The following is a 20,439-nucleotide window of genomic DNA, read 5'->3' as shown; positions in this document are numbered from 1 at the left end:
TATCAATGGTGATTATTTAAATAACATCATCTGTCCAGACGGCTGCTCTCTCAACAAATTGCTATGCGCTAAAATTTGACTGGGCCTTGACATCAGTCATTAAATAAGACATTAGCACTATCTCAGTTTAGGAAATGTTGCGATTTATTTTGATGAACACGTAACAGCAGTTAAGAAAGTGCCCAGTTATGTCCACCATGTATGTCCTGAAATTGAAAAAGCTACTGATATCTATTTGATACAAGCCAACAACCATTTGAATGGGTCTGATGGGAAGCCCTGAATAAACTTATCACAGTGAAGCAGCGGTTCTTTCTATCTTCTTTCTCTGTCACCAAAGAGGTCTACATTGGGACAATACCACAATCGAAGTGCTGCTGTGGGTGTCGGGTCAAAAGGCAGTGCCTGCTGATAGAAAACACAACAGCTATTAAGGAAAGAATTAATCCAATCCCTTTCAACATGAGGTCATGTCTAATTTAAGTGCCACTCTGAAAGCCCAAGCACTATCCCCCAGCACGAGATACTGTTACCAATCATATTAGTGACCAGACTGGCTAGTAGAGAAAGTGGGGACCTGGAAGGAAAAATGTACCCCGGTCTGGCATAGAGGTCTGACCCAGGACTCTGAGGCACACCAGCAGTCTAATACAAAGCAACCTAATTACAGGATAGCTCAATAATTGAAAACGCACAGATGAAAACATTCTCTATGAATAACTAGGTCCCAAAACAAGAGCTGCATAGTTGTGGACTGGTGCGATGCAGGAAAACGTCATGGAAGTAAATGGAGAAAAGATCATCAGCACCATGTATTGGTCATTAGATGGATTTATGACACATTCCTGGAGGCGGTGTTTAAAAACATGGCCGCCTTGCAGACTGTCAAGGGGTGTGTGTGTGTGTGTGGGGGGGGGGTGATTTGAAACTAAATCTTCCTGTAGGTGCCATTGCTTAGATTGCTTAGCAAAGCGCCAACAATCCTAAGGGTTTTTCAGACTCCACAGCTGTATCTGTTTTAATGTACATGTTTCCATTTAGCCTTGGCTTCAACACAGAACACTGCCCGATGGAAGGAAAGACGGACTAAAAAAAGTGAAAAACAGGGCTTTATGTTGGTCTTAATTGTCTATGGAAAGACTGTCATATTTTCCACCGGGTAAGCTTGAAACTATTACAAGCTAGCCTTCATTAAATTTTCCACAACATTTTGCAGAAATGTCAGGAAACAGCTGTGTAGGCACTGATTAATTGTCTTTCTTACTGGTTCCCCACTTACAACATTATGCTACATTGAAATGTATCCTTGTTTTTTTCACTTCCTCTTACCTACATTAGAAAGTAGACTGAAGCATGTATAAATGTAAAAGCTGTGGCCAGTTGTTGACATTTAAAATCACAAAACCCAAAGGGAAATGACTGCCTCCAAAGGAGGTCTTAGCTTGGCTCTACCTTTAAAGGGGTTTGGACACAGCTTGGATCATGTAAACTAACACACGTTGACCCTTCAGCCACATGAAGGTCTCCCCACAGCTTACTGGACACAAGTACATAAAAAAAGAAGGTGCTGCACAGGACTAGGCCAAAGCAAGTGGAACAGTATACCTCATAAGTATATCCACTGCCAAAATTCTATAAAGAGAAGGTGCAAAACAAGAGAGAGAGCATCTGGAGGTTGTGATCCAGAGTGGAAGAGTTGAAACATCTGCCACAAGTGTGCCCTGGCCTCTTGGAGTAAAACAAATAAATGACTCTATTCACTGTCCGAGGTTAAAAGCTTAATAACTGGTGGGCGAGCATGCACGATTGGGACGTCTGGCTGCCACTACTCTGTCACTGTTTGCGGCTCAGGCTTTGAAGCACCGGCATTTCTGGTGTCCACAAACACATCATAGAACTGTGGAAAAGATTCAACGGTCTGATCTTTGTTCTGTTGTAGGGGACTTAAGGCTGGAATACACTGTACAACTTATTCCTAGAATTTTACAGTCTGGACTCGTTGATGATAGTTGCCCAAACTCAGAACCAATCTGTAGGTTTTGGCCAATCAGAGTTGACAGACTTAACAGAAAAGGGCACAGACTCTGATTTCTTTTAGCTTCAGACTGGTTCTATTCAGTCGGAGGATATCAAACACGTTTTTATTTTGAGCAATTTTAGAACACTGTTGAGCGATTTTAGAACACTAGCAATGAGGTGTATGATTCTGAGTTAGTTTGTTATGCTTAAAATCATTGGAAAGTCTCGTAGTGTGTAAATCCTCAGTCGCTAAGTGTATAATGTTTAGTTTTTCTCTGTAACCATTTACCAAGTCCGCAAGTGTTTTAAAATCTGTTCAGAATTCATGTAGTCATGTAGCGTATTCTAGCCTATACTAGCCATCAAAAGTGGACATTAGACATTACATTTAGAGGACTAAAAACTGGAATTGATACCAAAATAACCTTTGATCTTTAAACTTAATAAAGGCACTCTTAAATATTGATGCATCTATATGATTCCACTTAGATGCTAATCAAGTGTTTTATTAGCTGTGGTAAATCAGATATCATCAGCGATGCACTTTTATCTTCCTACTGCATCTGTGAGGCATGCAACCTCAGCACACGGTCCCACCAGATGTACAGCCCACAGAACATGTGTCTCCCTAACCTCGCTTTTCCACTTTTTCCATATTAAACACCTGGGTCCTTCATTGGCTCCCAGATATTTTGCATCCTGCTGTCTTTGCTCTTGTGTGGTGTGACATTGTAAACTCACCCAAAGGTTCTCTGTAAGTTTGGGATCTGCTTGTTTCTCAGGGTAAAGGCCTTGCGCTGCTTCCTCTGTGGTAGTTCGGTTAGGCAGTCGAAGGCTGGGCAGTGGGGTGACAAGTAAGATCCCCTGGCCAGGGTGCTGAGATTATGCAGACCACTGTAGAGACAATGAAACAAAACAAGTTTAATGATAATGTGTGATATGAGACCATATAGATACTATCAAAGTAGCTGAAGGCTCTTCATATTGAATAAATATACTGGAACTGAGCATCTGCTAGAACAATATTTCCACTCCCCTTGGAGCAATCCTGCTCTATTAATATGAATCCTCTGATGTGTTTATGCACAAACCATATTGGAACAAAGAGCGTGTCTGTGGGATAATATAGGCAAAGTATTATTAGACATGGCGGTACAAATTCAAAATGTTTAGCATTTCCTTTGACATCTGAATGGTGGTACAGTGTATCTTGCACATTACTCTGCACAATTTTTTGAAGATTTATGAAATGGCAAAAGTCCAAGAACAGTTTTACAAACCATAATCAAACACTAGGCATAATTATATTGATTGGTAATCTGACAGAATAAAAATTCCTTGTCATAAATAGAAAAATGTCAGAAAAAATGTGTTGCCTTTAACTACACAGACATTAAAATAGCAAAAAAAAAGGCCTTAAAGATAATAAAATACCAAAGAACCCAAACGACAACCATAGGGCTCCATTGTGCCTGGACAAGACTGAACCTTGGCCAGCAGTCTATGATTGAGAAAGAAGCTGCTGTAATTTATATATATATAATATAGCATAAATACCGATTGTTATATATAACAATATGTATATATATATATATATATATATATATATACACATACACACACACACACACATACATACATACATACATACATACATACATACATATATATATCCTTTCTCTTAAAACAACAGTAAAATTAGCATACATTGCACATCCTTTATTCTGTGATGAGAAAAAAAATAACAACAGAAAAAGCCTCCCTGACAAAGGCCTTATAGTTTTATTTTTTAGTTAAACAATTTGCTTGGCCTTTGTAGTGCTTTTTAGGCCTGCTCTCCAAAAGCCCATCTAGAGAAGCATGCTTCACCGTGTTTTTATGCTCCCTGTCTTGGAGTGAATGCAGCCAAGCTGTGCTCTTCAGCCCCGCAATCTAAAATGTGCCCCAGGGCTGGAGATATTACAAACACCATTATGCTGCTCTGCTGCACTAAGACAAGCTCAGCTAACCCAGAAAAACAAGACATTTCTGTGAGGTTGCATCACAATCTGCAGTGGAGCTCACCCAGGGTAAACACAGGCAACACTTCCTCTCACCCGCAAAAACACAGAAGAAAAAAAACCTTTTCTCTAGGACTCACATATGTCGCACTGCACACCAAATCAAGTCCTCAGACTTTCAAAATCTTTTGATGCCAGTATAAGGAAGGTTTAGTATGTCTTCATAACAAAATATGTTTCTTAAAAGGTACAAATAATCAAGAATATGCATAAAGTGAAGTATATGTTGGTTAATGAAATAGCTTTCTAGGACTTAAACCCACAGCAGGCCCCAAAGTATATTAATAAGAGCAGGAACTGATGCATTTACTGAACTGTGCTGGATGAACACAATTTAAAATATGTTTTTATTGTCATTTTTTTATAACTCAAATTGTCTAAACTCTACTAAATTACTAAACTAAACTAAACTCTATAAATTATCCAAATAGTAGGAATGACAATTCCTTAAAAATTCTTTCAAAAAGCAGAGATTTGTCTCTACATAATATACACATCAAGTGAAGGAGCTCCTTGGTAAAGGGTTTCGAGCAAGTAGCTCGGATTTCTGGTCTGCTCTTCCCAAAAGCAATGTTATCCATAGAGACCACTGGTGCCAATGGTTTCTACCATCTACAGTATGTAGGCTTATGATGCTTTTGATTACTTGCTCAAAACACTTTACCAAGGAGCTCACCCACAACAGAAATTATTCTTGCCACGGAGATGTGCTGTGATGGGGCAATGATGAGTGCTTAAAAAAAGCATCCAAAATAGAGATCCAACATAGGGCTTTTAGCTAAATGAACAGGCGATGAATTGGAGATGTACATGGTATAAATAACTGCCTGTAATTATATGCCTCCACTTTTTTCCCTGGAAATTATCATTTGAAAGTACTTGAGGACATGTGGCACATTTTGTCAAAGCTCTCATACACTATGCTCTGTGCTACTCCACAGCGTGTGAATTAAAATGTAAAGAGTGACAAGTGAATGCATATTTTCTATTTCAATGGTCTGAGTAATTTCTGCAAAACTATTTCAGAGGAAAAAGCGCCATATAATGTCATGCCATAAATGAGTTTCCAACCCCCTTCACAACATCCTCACACCGTTTTCTGCCTCTTTGTCTTAAAGTGAACAGGATTACAAAACTGACACAGGAAATATATATTATTATGAAGCTTTTTCTACCCTAATCCATTTCATTTACTTCAGTGAGAGAACACAAACTCCTGGTAAACCAGGAGGAAGTCCTACTTGTTCAGTTGCATCTTATGTAATATCAAAACATTTAAACAGTTCTCTATTTAAATATTCTAGTTTTATTTTTAATGCGTGTTGCATGCTAAGATGTACAGGCACAATGCCAGATTTGTCTTTTATTTATGTACTTCTTTCAAGAGGTCTGCAGTACATGAGTCACAGAATTTCAGATACCGATTTATACAGGCAGTTTATCGAGTATATCCTGCTCAAAAACCAAGCAGCTGAAAGAAGCTTAGTGCATTTAGCCTTATTTACATTGACCCGGCTCTAATGTTGTCAGTGACCACATCCTTTAAATAAAATTTGTCAGGGCGACGAGCCTTCCTGTTGCCTCACTTCCACAACATTATTCAGGGTGCTAAAAAATTCATGCAGAGTAATACAGGAAAGTTAGCAAGATCATTTGAGGTGGCATTAAGAAGCTAAATGTATCACGGAGGAGAAAGGGCCCTGGGGCTAGTGGAGCTGTCATCATTCTGACTCGCCACTCATCGTACCAGCCCTGCAACCATGGGAACCAATGAGCACTCTGTCAGGTGCACCTGCCTCAGCCTGACACCTCCACTGCACTCACCACTCTCTTTCATTTCCTCTTGTATTCATTCTCTTTTAAATCTCTTTCCCTCTGCCTGTGTATCATATTGCATTCTCTAGGATGTCTGACAAACCATGACGCCATCCTTTCTAAAACCGAGACTCTTTTTACTTGAGGAAGTCGGTTTAATGAAGCCCAGCTGGGGACAAATAATAGGGTGAGGAGGAACGGTTGCTACCAAGAATAGATCGGCCCGACAGCAGTCAAATCATCGATATGCACAGCATTAACAGCTTCATGAGCAAATGGTGCTAACGTTAAAATGCCACCCGTGACCCTCGCAGCATTGCAAGTTCTCCTCATCTTGCGCTCTCCTCCTCCTCCTCCTCCATAATTAATTCCATACTTTTTATTAAATACTCTTAACACTCACTGCCTTTGTCTCTCTTTAATAGGACTTGTAGCTCCAGGCACCATATAGAGACAATGCAATTACCTTATATTTAATGGGCCGACTTAAAAATTTATGGAAGGAAACTGGAAAGTACATATGACAAATGACACAAGCAACAAAGGTGACAGCTCCCTCCTTTGGCTTAGTCTTAAAAAAGAAGGCAGAAAAAAGGAAAGGATCCCGTTAAACCATCACATGTCTTCCAGCGCAAACAAACAAATCAGTAGGCTCTGTTGTTCTCCTCCAGCCCCAGCTGCACACAATCCCCCACCGAACCCCCTTTCGATCTTTCCCTCTGGTTCCTTCCACCCTTTGCTTCCCATGTCTCTTCATGACAGGGCGTTCTAATGGAAAGAGCACCTCTGATAGATGAGTGCATCACTGAGGAATTCGGCGCATAGTTGCGGTCATGACATCAGAGTCACTTGTTTTATTGTTGGGCGGTGAGTGTTCCCCTGACAGCCGGGGTCCAGTGTCATGTTACCCCTCACAAGAGCCGGGAAATCGGGCTAAGTGGATTTCCTGACGGCACAGGCTGACTTGTACTCGAATTAGTCCCAACGATGGGCTAAAATCAAGATCTGAAATAAAAGTGGCATGAATGGCTCTCTGTGCTTTTAACTAATATGTCTGATATGTACAGCAGACTAAGGAAGGGTTCACTTCTGGTCAGTGGGTTGGCCATCCAAACATCTGTACTCTGACAGAAGAGTTATTTTCACGTGTGTCATGGTGTATGTTTGGTGAACCCAGAACAGTATCAATTAAACAAAAGATCATTTTTATTTTATATAATATTATATAAGAAACTGTGTACAGAAACCACTATATCACAACTCCAATGTCAAGAACATTTAAATGCCTTGCAAGAATTTCAAGATAATAAAAGTCACATATAACAGAACCAGCCAGATGCCCCTGTGGAAAATTATGTTAGGTATTCAATGATTTACAAGTTGTCCAGTCTTAAAAGGCGAGAAACTGATTCATTGCTCACGACTATTTTGAAACATTGTGAGGCAAATACCTCGAGAGGTTTCCTAGTCAAACAAAACTGCTGAAACAAAAATATTTAAGTTTCATGGGCTGTTGCAGTTTAGACGAGCTACAAAGCCCTGATCACACAATGTTGATTAGGCAAAGTTCCAGAGGGAGTGCTGTCTCTTCATTGCTTGTTTATCTAAAGAGTCAGTGGAGCCACATGACCAAAAATACACAATGAGCATCTCCTCAATCCAGCAGGTGTAGAAGAGCTGGCCTTTCGCTCTGTAATCAGCGCATTGGGAGACAGGATTTGGGCTGCAACAAATTGGTGCCACATAGTGTTTAATGGGCATTAAATCACAGAGTGCCACGGCCATCCTGCACATGCCACAACAGTCGCCCACAGAGCGAGCTAATCAGTGTCATCTTCTCCAACCCTTCCCTTCGCAGTTCATCTGACTCTAAGGCCCAGACTGAAAGGGGGAAGTGACATTTACGTCATTGGGGGATGAGTGGACCGGTTACCATCCCTGTTACCCCTTTCACAAGCAGCACACTCTTTTTGGATAAGAGGGGGGCCGTGTCGAAGGAGCCGTGCCAGCGTCAGCGCGAGTCCATCCGCTGCCAAGAGAATCCTCCCCTGAGATTGAAACGGGGAGAGTGTGACATATCGCACAAGCTGAGCACATTACATTGGGTGTGATGGTAACACTGAACCTTAACTAGCACAGCTAGAGGAACCCGCTAGTAGAACACCCCATCCCGGGATCCACGCTGGCCAAGGGCCGAAGAAGAACCTCTCCTCGAGGACCACACCAAGGTCACTGGGTTCAACCGCCTTTTGCTGTATAAGGCAAGTCCGCCCACTTGTCCTTCTGTTCTTCTCTCTCCTTTCTCTGCTAAAGAAAAACAAGAGCAGATTCTCCATGATAGCACCGTGAGTCAAGCTCGCTCTATCTGTTCCAATCTCCGCACTGTTATACAAGTCAAGAAGCTGGCGCTGAGCTGGTGTCTGAGTCAGTCTGTAAAATACATGTACATCCAGGCCCCGTCTGTCCAGTTTCCACTCATTTTCTCTCTAACATGCCTTTTCACCAATTTACTTCAGCTGAGGGGGAGGGCAGTTTGGTGGGGACTTTGACACAGCAATGGCAGCTATTTGGGCTGAAATGAGAGCTTTACGGCTGTGTAATTGATGGGCTTGGGCAGCATAACCGCACAGTGCCATTACCCTGCGAGAGTCATGCACTTCTTTTTTTTATAGAAGCCCACCATATATAAACATACCAACTCAAGGTTGAGGTGTCAGGAGACTTGAGGCAGCAATGGCTATTAACACCCAATCAGCATTGGCACCAGTCAAAATTAAAAAAAAACTTTCATTTTTTTGTTTTCACTGAAAATACATCATTAAAGATGGCTGGCTAGAGAGTAATGGGAGAATAAATACAGCACAATCCCTTGCTAAATTATTTGAGGTGATGCAGGGCATTTTTCTTTTTGGATATTAGGTATTGCAGCAGGAAGAGGGTCTTCCTGTAATGGTCTTTGATAGACCTGTAGTGACAAACAAGCTGCTTTCACCAGTATCCTCTAACCAATAACCCATTGCTTTTTCCTAGGGGGGTAAACAGCACTTCCTGTGCAGCAGTCTCGTAACACGGCGCCACTCCTTCCATCCCCGCAAACCTAACTCTGACTTTCGGTCTTGATTTATGATGAAATTTCCTGAAACCTGCGAAACACAACTCAGTGAAGAATGAGTATATAATATTTCCTTCTATACATCAGCATGAACTCACAGTCAATGAGGGTGTCCAGAAACATTTCAATACAGCTTTATAGACGAGTTTTCATGAGAAATGAGTTTTGTGTCTCCAGAGCACAACTTTCTGTATTTCTAAAAAGAATCAGCCACTGTCAGAACAGGTTTTGAACTTCTATTTTAACCTAACTATATCCAGAATATATCTAGAAAAAGAAACAAGAGTGAAATCAGTGTCTCAGTATGTGTAAAAAAAATAAAAAAATTAAACAAAGGTTTATGCACAATTCAGAATTAAATTTTGAATGCATTTTAAATTTCAATTAAATTTGTAAATTTCAATTGAATTTGAATTAGGCAGCAAACAGTATGCAGGATTGCAAGTCAACTTTGAATGTAAGGAAGTAGAATTAAAATGATTAAATAGCAGATTAAAACTAAACCTCAACCTCAGTTAGCCTAGGTTTGTTTATCATTGGTCACAAACTATTCATTAGTCAAACTCTACATCAATATAGAAACGGTTGTTATTAAGTACGTTTCATTCATACTTTTTCCCCCTTTATCTTAAATAAAATGAAGATGACAGACAGATAGATAGATAGATAGATAGATAGATAGATAGATAGATAGATAGATAGATAGATAGATAGATAGATAGATAGATAGATAGATAGATAGATAGATAGATAGATAGATAGATAGATAGATAGACAGACAGACAGACAGACAGACAGACAGACAGACAGTCTAACAGGAAGTCAATGAGTTTCACACTCAAGGGGAGTTGCTCATAAGACTTTTCCATAACCCCAATGACATTCCCAATGAACAAACCTCAGTGACACAAATAGGTCAAAGGTGACACTAGTTCCTAGTCCAGGAACTAATGCAAGAGTTTTTCTGGCACTCATCGCTCATGATCACACTTTTAGCAAGAGTCACTTCCAGGAAAAGGAGTATCACAGCTGTTAAAAGTAAGAAAGAGTTGTGGGCCTACTTAACAGCACTTTAGGGAACACATTGAGTATATTAAACTTCCTGTTGTCTTTCTGAAAAGTGGATCTAGCATTGCTATACCACAAACACAGAGGAAAGCTGTTTCGACGGGGTGAAGTGCTGATTCACCACTGCAGGGATAACAGTGCCGTGGTCATACCATTCTCTGGCCTTTGATATCCACTCTGCTGTGTCTGCATTGAGCTGTTTTTAAACCAACACCAGCGTCAAGGAGGCTGTGCCGCCACTGAAAGCCCTTCGTCAAGACAAAGAGTTTCCTGAGAAGAGCCTATGGTGGTTAACACATAAACGAGTCACTCACACACAGCAAAAGTGAAGCAGACAGTGCAATATGCTGATTCAACCTCGACCGTGCTCCATTTCCAACTACACAGGAGGATTTTACCCATGATCAGAGTGCATCACAAAGCCATTAACGGAGCTGAGAAAGTTTGACATTTTGCGGCTCTCCCCTAAGACCCGATAGAATAATATTATAACTGGAAAGAGAGTGGCCTGCCCTCCAACCACTCCTATAATTAAGAGTGAATACAGGCCACGGGGGACAATCCTGGGGGCCAAGAAAATCAATCAGTCACCCCACAGTGTTTCTCTGGGCTCTGCTGGCTGGCCCACATCATAGAGAAAACGAGCCTGTTTGCTCTGTGGCGCCTGTCCCTTTAACTGTCACTCTGCTGGAGACAGACATGCACGGGAGATAATAACAGCCCCCTCCGCAAGCCTCCTGGTGCATTAATATTGAAGTGCAGGACTGAAGTGGCCCACTACAGTCAAGCCCAGCAGTCAAGGCCACATTTCCAGCGGAAACAGAGAGGGAGGGAGAGCTTTTTAAGCAACTTGAGTCCTAAGGACATGGTTGTGTTTCCAAAAACAGGACCCTGTCTTTATGCTGTGCTTGTGGGAAGAGCTTGTAAAGTAGCTTGTGTCCCACACACACAATAACAGAGCCAGAGTCACACCTCATCACGTTGTTCAGGTGCCAACTTTCCCAGGAATCGCCGTATTTCCATTTCCCACCAAAGGAACACCGTCAGAGTCTCGCTCTACCGACACCAACCGCAAACAATTCTTGATGCTAAGATCTTTATCAGAGTAAGGCCTTTTTCACAAATTGGGCCTATTTGTGTAATGCGATTAAAGCCTTTACTTCCAGGAATCTGACAGAGAGACAAAGCGTCTTTGGTGTCTGGCTCAAGTGCTGAGGGTGGAACTGTCACAGCTGGGTGAGGAAGGAGAGGAAGCCACTGTGGCATCATAATTATGGCATCTTCAGTCAAATAACAGCATCTCCATTTCCTGTACACGGCTGCTCTTTACCCCTGGCTTTGTGCCTTTAACACATCGACTGGCCAATGCGAGATGAATTTTCACTCTTTTTGGTTGTTTATTCCTGTAAATGGAATAAATTTATACAGACTGTCGCCGGAAAATTATTTTAATTGTACAGCTATAATTGCAACCATTCCATCCAGTCCTTTTCAGCATGCAAGAGGTGGCTAAAATAATTATTACTCAACATCTTTTGACAGAGCGGCTGCAACAATGTTTTCAATGCCTCAAAAATGGGTATATATGGAAGCCTATAAAAAAAAAAAAAAAAAAGGCAATTATGAGATAAAATTTAAATAAGAAAAAAAGTCATTGCGAGATATAAGAAGAGTCAGACAACAATATATTAATTCTGTCTTCTTATCTAAATCTGCCTGTCTCTATCCCTGAAAGGGCCTCAAGTGTGTGCTCAGTGGGGACAGATTTTTCCGACATTTCTCAAGTGGCTTTGGACCTCTGAGGAGCTGCTAAAATCAGAGAGAAACAGGAGATATTATATTAATAGAATGAACAAGTGTGACCTGTGATTTTGATGCATTTAATAATACTTTCTCTCCAGTTATGCATTGATGTTCAAGATGATACTGAAGGTTTCATGGTAACGGAGAAGATTTTAGCACTAAAATTACAATCACAGAAAATCTTGGGTGGCATCCCAGGTTGCAACGCTCAGATCCACACAGCGACTACTACTGTTGAGGCCGGAACTGTGTCAGTGACGTTGGAGGAAGTGGTAATGTAAAGGTGTGAACTCAACTCCCACAAGACTGTAGCTACAACACCACAACAGTGCAGGCGACTGACTGACTCGCTCACACACACGTACACATCCGCCCACATGCAAATCTCTAGCTCTCTTTGAGTGAGGAGACAAAGGAAGTGAGGTAAAGAATTGTTTTATTGTTTTTGTTTTTTAAGTTTGCTCAGACTAGAGGGGCAGGCCCCAGGTTTTCCGGCCATGGAATTGGGGTCTGCCACACACACTTGAGCGGAGAACAAACACTTATTAACAGTTCCAGGCTTGGAAATTCTGGGTACCACTGGAGGAAAAAGAAATAGAGGCCAGAAACAGGCCAGATTTCCCCATACCAAATATTACCCATGGAAAAGATAAGCACTAGCACGCTAACACACATATTAGTGCAAACAAGCGTGAAGCACTTTTTGATGGCATTATTGTTTTTTTCTTTACCTTGTTGTGAGACTCTTCGAAAAATAATTTTTCCGAGCTTCTTGGAAAGTGGAAAAATCAAGCAGCGCTCTTCCGTTTTCCACATCTGTCATAACGTGACAAGTCCTCTCCCTGGGCATGTTCATTTCCAGAGACAGGTCCGTAGTGTAATCTGACCATGAATTTCCATTTCTAAAAGACACAACTACATTACAAAGGCAGCAGAGTGGGGATGGAACCGCTCATTCACAATTTCTCAGCCTCTCCTAGCACTGGGACGAATCCCCTCAATACGAAATTAAGATAATTGTTTTTCCAGTTCCATTGACATGCAGCTGAGCCTTTCCATGTGCCCATGTTTCCCACTCAGCTTGTTCCGTATCATGTTTGTACCATGGCCGCATTCAGCTGAGTCACAGATAGATAGATATAGATAGATAGATAGATAGATAGATAGATAGATACTGTAGATAGATAGATAGATAGATAGATAGATAGATAGATAGATAGATAGATAGATAGATAGATAGATAGATAGATAGATAGATAGATAGATAGATAGATAGATAGATAGATAGATAGATAGAAATGAATAATTCAGACTACAAACTCTAATTCACAACTCAGGTAAAATGTAATTCCTTTTTGCCCTTTTTCAACAATTTTCAACCCCTAAATATCACAACATGCCTATGTGCCTCATATGATTACATTTACTTAAAACATTTTTTTTTTAATAACTTTCAAAACAACATTGAGTGTGTGAGTCATTCTAAAAGCACAGTATTGTCTATCAGCACCTGTCAAAGTGAAAACAACATCCATGTCTAGACACAAATCAAGTACTCCAGTCTGACTGGCCATTGCTATTTCAACAGGCAATTTCCCCTCTGATTTCGGTCTTAAAAACACGTCTGCCACTCTCAAACAACCTGAACATTCACATCACCTGACAGACACAAAACCCTTTTTTCAGTTCTCTGCGTGCAGGAAGGTGTAACTGTGGATGAGAGGAAAGTTCAGTTGATGTCATAAGTTGGCTCTCAAGGGGAAAGCCTTGTCTTAAAGGATCAGATCCAGACAATGAAGCACTTTCGTCCTCAGAGATCTGAGGTAACTGTGGAGCAAATACAATTCAGTGCAAAAAAAGACAAAAGAGGAATGAGCCTCCAAAATCCCGATATGTGAGTTTGTTACGTAAAACCCAGGATGCCCTCTTTTGTGTCTCTGACAATGCAGAGCTCCTCACAGTTGGAGGGGACGAGGTGTCACTGAGGTCCACTGCCTAACTCTGTTGAGAACCTCGCTATGAACTCTGGCAATGTGTGTATGTGACTTGCATAACAGATGCTGCGCTGTCTCGCTGGGGCGGAGGGGTATACAAACTGTGCTGTGCGAGTGTGTTTGTGTGTGTGTGTCAGAGGGGTGGAGGGGTACACTAGCTTCTCTGTTAAGCGTCTGAGGTCACTGCTGGCCCCCATCGCAAACAAGTCCTCATCATCTGGCCTCGAGCAGGAACACACATATGAGGCCTCTTGAATGTTTAAGTGCGTACGTATGCTGTTTGTGTACGTCTCTTAAGGGTGTGTACGCAGCCCAGGAGAGCTTGTTTGCACACATGTATTTACATTTATCCCTGGAGACACATCAGACTAGGGGTAAGAGAAGTAAATAAACACATAAACAAACCGCATATGCAAATCACGGTTGGTTTTTTTGTGTGTTTTTTTTATGAAACAAAAACCGATACGCTGTCTCACAGCTGAGGTCTTCCTGCCCCACGGAATACATTTACATGTGCAGTTATAATCGAATTAGTCTTTATCAACGTTAAGACCAAATGTCATCCAATTAACATGTATGTTGCTGGATGAAGCCGAGCTACAGTCATATTATCTAGGTCTACAAATTATGAGTCTGACTTAAATCGAACTTTTGAAGTCCATGTAATGATTCTATTCTATTTAGTCTAAATAAATTAAAAATGAAAATCCATAATTTGAAATGCTACAAGTCATTTAGGCATCACAACATTAACATTTACAGTACAATACAAAGAGTATATTAATTTCGAGATTTGCTAAAGATTACAGTAATATTAAATTAAGATTAAGTGAGAGGTAGATGATGGTAAAGGTAATCTAAATGTAAAAATAGTTGAAATAAACATGCACAATTCAAAATTCAATGTCGATCCATACTAATAAATTAAATATACATCTAATATCAGCCAATAGACAGGATTCCATGGGATATGTATCACTGAACGTAATGCCACTAGTCAAAGTCTGTCTAGCATCTCTTTTGGGTTCACAGTTTCACTAATCTGTTGTCAGCAAGTAGTCGGTAATATTTATTACCCAGGAACTAAAAACTGCTTAAGTCGTCTAACAATAGTTCTGAGGTAAATATAGAATGGAACATTTAAATAATGTAATCTGTCACATTTCCGAAAGCTGTAAACAGCTAAAACTTCCACGTCAGTGCAGCACCTGCTTGAGATGCAGGTTTAGATTAATATAGAAAGGACACCCAAATACTACGTAATCTATGATGCTTTACGAAAATGAACTAAACCTGCCACGTCACAGCTGCACCTGATTAACACGTGTTGCTATAATCTAAAAGTAGTTCTGAGGTAAATTTAGAACAGAACACCCAAATAATACCAAAAATGGATTGTAACACTTCAAGCAAAACAAGGCTGATCCCATTTTAACCCCGATTAGCCGTTCATGTACCCTCTATTGTGGAGTAGTGAAATGCGACTACGTCAAATCTGTTCAAGAATCTCACACGTAGTTGTAGACGTCACACATTCCAACACAACAAGTGTTTAATAAAATAAATCCCAGATACCATTGTTACAGTGTAAATTAGAATTCCAGGCACGATCATTTATTTGCTGAATAAGCCCGATTCAATATCCACTGCACTGTATGTGAACTTTATTTATATATCAAGCACAGCTAATACAGGCATATGACTTCTAGAAGGTAAGAACAGGTATTCCTACATAACATTATGAATTGTGCTGTCTGTATTGCTACAGAATGAATTTTTGGTCTCATTCTTGTCAAAATATGTTCTGACAACCATAAATCCACCCATTTCAAGCACTAACAAGAATGAAATAACATTCAAACTGAAGTCTGGCTTAGAACTCCTTTGTCCACCATGCATATTATACAACCAGTCCTATTCCATGAAACATTAGAAATCTATCAACATTTCCTTTTCAATTTTCCGTCGCTAAAAACACTTAACTGGTATTTAATTACTTTTGGATCAACAAACGCTGAACGAATGACTGCCTGACCTGCCAGCTCATGAGGTCACAGTATATTGCACGCACAAAAACATGCACGCATGCAACTATATACACATATTATGTGGTGTTGCTTTGCATGCTGATGACTGGAGAAGTGGGGGAAAGGAGCATACCAGATTTTTATACCACTATTAAACGAGCTATGAAGGGGCCACCCTAAGTTGTCCTGGAAAGAGGCCCCCCAGTCAGGAATGTAGCGGTCGTGCCGCCCAGCGCATCTGTACCACCTCAACGGAGGAATTTCCAACGTTCTTATAAAACTGATAATGGGATGTGTACGCAGCAGGAGTGGAAAATCAGAGGTGCGTTACAAGGTTTTACACATTCCTCCCTCTCCATGGGCCAGACATGTGTGCCCTGCATATGCTGGAGTCTGAGTGTTTGAGGATCTCTCGGTGTGTTTATGTCTACCTGATGACGGGATATCCCCACAGGCATCCGCTGGTGTTGTTTAACACCGACAGAGTTTCTGCATATACACTGCAAAACCTATAATGGACATGGAACGCTATAGGGCATTTTTATTTGTGAACATGCAGACCGAATCAAGTCTAGACCATTTAAAGATATACACACTACCATTCAAAAGTTTTTATTTATGTGATGGCAAAGCTGAATTTTCAGCGTCATTACTCCAGTCTTGATCCTTCAGAAATAATTCTAATGTGCTTATTAGATGCAAAGTAATATGTTTTATTATTATTATTATCATCAATTTTGAAAATATTTTTGTGGAAGCCGTGATAATTCTTTTTGCAGGACTCTTTGATGAACAGAAACAAATTGATCTTTTATTTTATATTTTAATATATTTTAAAATGTAATTTATTCCAGTGATGTCAACGCAGAATTTTCTACAGAAATCATTCTAATATGCTGCTTTAGTGCTCAAGAAAAATGTATTGTTACTATAAATGTTAAAAACAGTTATGCTGCTTAATATTTTTATGGAAAATTTTGTTCAGGATTCTTTGACGAATAGAAAGTTCTAAAAAAAGTATTTATTTGAAATGGAAACCTTTTGTAACATAAATGTCTTATTTGTCACTTTCTATCTATTTAATGCATCCGTGCTGAAAGTGTTAATTTCTTTTCTCTTTTTTTTTTATGATATACAGTATATCTTACTGACCTCAAGCTTTTGAAGTGCAGTGTATATCAAACTCACCCAACAATGACACAAATGGCAGCTGAGGTTTCATTCTATAAGGCCACATCCTGACTGATGCAACCAATGACTGGCTCCACCAAATTGCTATATTAATACAGTCCAATAGTAAAGCCAAAAACTGACACCCATTTTCTCCAAGGATGCACATTTTTACTTCCAACCCGGTCAGCTTCAGCCATCATGACAAATGCAGACAGAAACCAAATAAAGATCAAATTTATTCCATTGGTGAATGGCTTCCTGCTCAGCTTTTGTTTGGTGTGACTGTACGCAGATGGAGAAGTGGAAGTCTCCCCTCCTCGGTATCACAGAGCGGTCTCCCTTAACTGGCAATGAGAGACAAACAACTTAAACCACACTCAGCACAGTGGGCATATTGGGATCGGCTCTCTCTGTTGCAACGTTTCAGCAACGTAATTTTTTTCTGAAATAACAATTTAAGTGAGTTTAAATAAGTAAATTTTTATTTTATGAAGTGATATTTTATATTTTATTAATTACTGTTTACTTCAACAAAACCACCATTCAAAAGTTTGGGGTTAGTAAGGTTTTTTTAAGGACACTGATCAAAAGTGACAGTGAAGACATGTACAGTTACAAAAAAAAAAACTATTTTGAATAAAATGCTTTTATTTTGAAATCTACATTATGATTTCCACAAAAATATTTAGCAGTACAACAGTTTTCAACATTTACAATAATAAGAAAAAATGTTTCACCAAATCAGCGTATTAGAATGATCATGTGACACTGAGAAATGGCTGTAAATTCTGCTATGAAAACAAATCTAGTTGATGCTGAAGTGAACACTGATGCAAAAAACAAAAAATCAATCAATCACTTCAGTGCTCACCAAGAACAGGGGGCAAAAGACAGGGATGTTAAACCGTAAACGGTCATTCTATAACGTTTATAGATAAGTCTCATGCCCACAGCAGTATGTGGCCAGATCTGTGTCGCACTGTAATGAGGGCTGTAATGCTTGCGGCAGTTTTTCTATTTCCTACCCTGTGTCCTCCCACTTACTTACACACTCCTGTCTCTCCATCTCCACACACATAACATGTACCCCACGGCAGCATTAACAAACTCCTGTGGTTTTTAAATAGAGCAGCACAATCTCAGTCACAGCAACCCACGGCTGCTGCCTCTCCATCTGCCTGCAGATTTTTTTCCTGCTTCCTTCCATTTCTTTTCTGTCTATTCTTCACTCTGACTCAATTCATGGCTCCTTCCATTCACAGGCTAAAAATATAAGTGAGGCCCTCACCTTGCCTCTGTGTCAGCACGTCAGAGCGTCAGTAGGCTGAATAAACGTCAGCTGCTCTCTTCTCTTTAGTGGTTGAGAATTCTGGTGGGTTCCATTAGAATAACCTCTCTCTTTCTCCATTATTCCGATTCTACTCTGTTCTGAAAACTCTGTATGATTCCCATAGGACGTGTCACACACCGTCTCCCTAGGGCACAGGGATTTTGCATATCTTAGTCTGACAGATAAAGACAGATGATGCATTACCAACATCCTCCTCTTAGGCTACATCATTCTTTTACCATTTTTAATGTTTAAAATCTGTGTTGCAGCATTAAAAAATTTGTGACGTGGTTTTCATGCACACACATGTTCCACACATATTTAGCTGTGGTGCTCACGTGCGAAATGATGGTTCGAATTTCGTCTATGCCCAGTTTCCATAGTGATTCAGGATAAGACAAAAACACAGTTTGGAAGATGGATGCATGATGTACTCATTCATAATTAAAATTTTAAACAGAGTACCTTTCAAATATAAATAAATACTAAGATATTATAGTAATGATAATAGAACAGCACTGGTTGAAATACCAGCTACTAAAATACAACATATGCTTGCCCTCCAAAAAAAGGATTTGCTGAAACGATTGCCTATAAAATCTTGCGTCCAGCCTGGAGTGACTCATATGCTGGATGATATGTTTTATAGGTCCACCAGCCTGGTGTGTAAAGGCAGATTTTTTTTCAACATTAATAATGGAGGCCACAGACTCTCAGAGAGCAAAGGGAGTCTGGGTGAGAAAAAGAAAAGAGGGAATAAAAACTATGATCTGTCAGACAAGGCTGTTTGAAATAAGAAAATAATAAAAAAGACCCCTAATTTTAAAAAAGCATCTGACGTTCAACTTCAAACTTTTACCGTTAAACCATGCCATAAAGGTGGGTTCAGGCAAGGTTGTCTGATAAATTTATGCCTGTGCAATAAAAGTCATTGAATAAATGCTATCAAACCTGTACCTGGGAAAGATCTGAACTGTAAATTGCTTTTATGTGAATCTCGATTGTAGATAACTGATTTTCCGACGCGAAAGCTGCCAGGAATGTGGTTGATTCAGGCCAGTAGGGACAGGTGGTCTCACCTGTGATTCCATGGAATAAACCCACCATTTTCCTGGCTATTCTCAAGCATCTCTCTCAACTCTGTATCTCCGCTCAAATTCATCAACCCTGCAAGCCGCCTCACCTAAGCAAAGGTAAAATGTCTTTGTGCGAGAGTCTCACGCTGTTGTCTTTTCATCCTTTCGGGCTGAGAATGTCATGAGTCTCGCGCTCTCTTTCTCTCCATATGATGTCTTAGCTGACCCCAGGCCTGGGCTAATGTCAGGGGGCCATCTGTGATAGGAGCCCTGGGGCCCAAGTGGCGGAGGGCCACATGCCTGCCTGCCCACTTCCTGAGTTCAGCCCACACACTGGGCCTGGCCATTGCAATGCCTGCACACACACATACAGTATGATGCATACAAACATACACAGACACAAAAAAATGCTGCCGGCAATACACAGCACACAGTCAAACACTGAAATCTACATTAACATGCTATAAGCCAATGGGTCAGCATGACTGAACTTCCTGCCCACTCTCAACTGCTTCACTTGTGCTCACATTATGCATTTCAAGCCATACACAAGAACTATACAACCATCTGGTCATCAAGTCAGAAGATCACAAATAATGTTAAAAACAAATCTTGATTTTTGAATGTCAACATTGGATCGCGTCTTTTCCACCTTCTCTCTCTCTCACTGAAGTGTGAGTCACTGTGTGCTTGCCCATTTGGCTCAGATTGAGTATCCAGGTCTCACTGTTTGCTACAGATCTGGCATTGGCCAGGACTGAACAGAAGGTATGGAGAGCTTAGCCCAGTCGGAGCCTAGGCCATAGACACAGAGAAGGGACGTAGTCAGGGTCTGTCCAACCTCCATACACACACCTCCACACTCTTCTGGCACTCGGATCAGTGACATTTGCGTCACAAGGCACAGCTAGAGTAGGTTTGAATGAAAGCCTAAGCATTCATTATGAAAACCTGGCCATGCT

The 20,439-nt window shown here is 40.5% G+C and overlaps 1 protein-coding gene across 3 annotated transcripts in view; it reads right to left on the bottom strand.

Annotated features, from left to right (window-relative positions):
- hivep2a (HIVEP zinc finger 2a) overlaps positions 1 to 20,439 on the bottom strand; it is a 70,425-nt gene that overhangs the window by 15,756 nt on the left and 34,230 nt on the right. For all 3 annotated transcript variants that reach the window (XM_084433031.1, XM_084433030.1, XM_084433032.1), the window contains one exon: positions 2,761 to 2,913. The gene's annotated coding sequence lies outside the window, so the exon portion shown is untranslated. The remainder of the gene's footprint in view (positions 1 to 2,760; positions 2,914 to 20,439) is intronic.

The sequence above is a fragment of the Rutilus rutilus genome (genome assembly GCF_951802725.1).
Source record: "Rutilus rutilus genome assembly, chromosome: 15".
Taxonomy (NCBI): Eukaryota; Metazoa; Chordata; class Actinopteri; order Cypriniformes; family Leuciscidae; genus Rutilus; species Rutilus rutilus.
The sequence above is the reverse complement of the archived record's forward strand: the minus strand, read 5'-3'. Positions and strand labels throughout refer to the sequence as shown.